We start from the raw sequence: 1432 nt of genomic DNA on the forward strand, positions 1-1432 counted from the left end.
TAGCCATTGGACCACCAGGGAAGTCCCTGGTCTCTTGTTTTTAGTTTGCACTTTCCTGCTGACTAATGATATTGAGCATCTTTTCGCGTGCTCGTTGGCCATCTCTATATCCACTTTTGCAAAGTGCTATCAAGTCTTTTTGCTCATTTTTCTATTGGGTTGACTGGTTCTTATTTATTTGTGAGTGTGCTTTTATCGGAGAAGGCGATGGCACCCCACTCCAGTCCTCTTGCCTGGAAAATCCCATGGACGGAGGAGCCTGGTAGGCTGCAGTCCATGGGGTTTCGAAGAGTCAGACACGACTGAGCGACTTCACTTTCACTTTAACTTTCATGCATTGGAGGAGGAAATGGCAACCCACTCCAGTGTTCTTGCCTGGAGAATCCCAGGGACGGCAGGGCCTGGTGGGCTGCCGTCTATGGGGTCGCACAGAGTCGGACACGACTGAAGCGACTTAGCAGCAGCAGTAGCAGCAGCAGTGCTTTTTATATCCTGGACGCTTGTTTTTATTGTGGGGCTTTGACTTTGAAGGGTGACTCAGGCATTCTTGAATGCGAGTAGTAGGCCCACCCCTCCTTCGGGTGTCCCTTACTGACTTTTTATGGGGTCCCCTGGGACGTTAATGAGGGATGTTCATGGCAACACTGTAATCCACCACTGCTGCTCCGACACTGTTGGGCCCCCAACACAGGCCCGGCGTCCCTGGGCGGGCTTTGCTGGGGTGTGGGCTGCCTCTGTAACCACACAGTTTGGATTAGAATCCCAGCTCCATGACTTCCTAGTTGTGGATCCTGGGACTTGAGACTTTGATTTTCTGAACCCCAGTTTCCCTCTCTGTCAAATGAGCTAGCAGTACCGCCTCATAGGGTTGTCATGGAGAAATACTTGGCCCCAGGCCCAGGCCAGGGCCTTGCCATCTACCTGCACTTTGATGTGGTCATGCCCTGGGCCATGCGTGGAGGCTGGGATCCTTGTTAACAAGACCCGCATGTTCCCCTGCAGGTCCCCGGGAGTCTCTGAGGAATCGGAGTTGCTGGCGGCTTTTTCTGGTAGGTTCCTGTTTGTCCCCACTTGCTGTCTCCAGCATATTGCTGGGACCTCCTCGGGGTGTTGGGTCGAAAGTTGCTGGGTTGCCATATTCTACTGGTGGGTGGATGTGGTGGTGGTGGGGCGCTCCGTGTGGCTTCATGGGGTGTGGAATGGGCAGCACCATTGCCCACTGTGAAGGCTGTGGGGTCCTCCAGGATGGAATATTTTCTAACCGGAGGCAGTGCTGTTCAGACAGGGCCTCGGAGAAGGAGCTGCCCCGACAGTGCAGCTGTAGGACTATGCATTTTCTCCATCTCTGGGGTTCACGGGCCTATGGCTTCTGTGCCCTGATGGTGGGCTGCAGGCTCAAGAGCAGGTGGGGCCAATGTGCAGGCTCAGAGGG

At 54.3% G+C, this 1432-nt stretch overlaps 1 protein-coding gene across 1 annotated transcript in view; it reads left to right on the top strand.

Annotated features, from left to right (window-relative positions):
- Positions 1 to 425: 425 nt before the first annotated feature.
- NCOR2 (nuclear receptor corepressor 2) overlaps positions 426 to 1432 on the top strand; it is a 205428-nt gene continuing 204421 nt past the window's right edge. The window contains 1 exon segment of the mRNA XM_010841409.1: positions 426 to 1049. The gene's annotated coding sequence lies outside the window, so the exon portion shown is untranslated.

The sequence above is a fragment of the Bison bison genome, unplaced genomic scaffold (assembly GCF_000754665.1).
Source record: "Bison bison bison isolate TAMUID 2011002044 unplaced genomic scaffold, Bison_UMD1.0 scf7180017864160, whole genome shotgun sequence".
Lineage (NCBI taxonomy): Eukaryota > Metazoa > Chordata > Mammalia > Artiodactyla > Bovidae > Bison > Bison bison.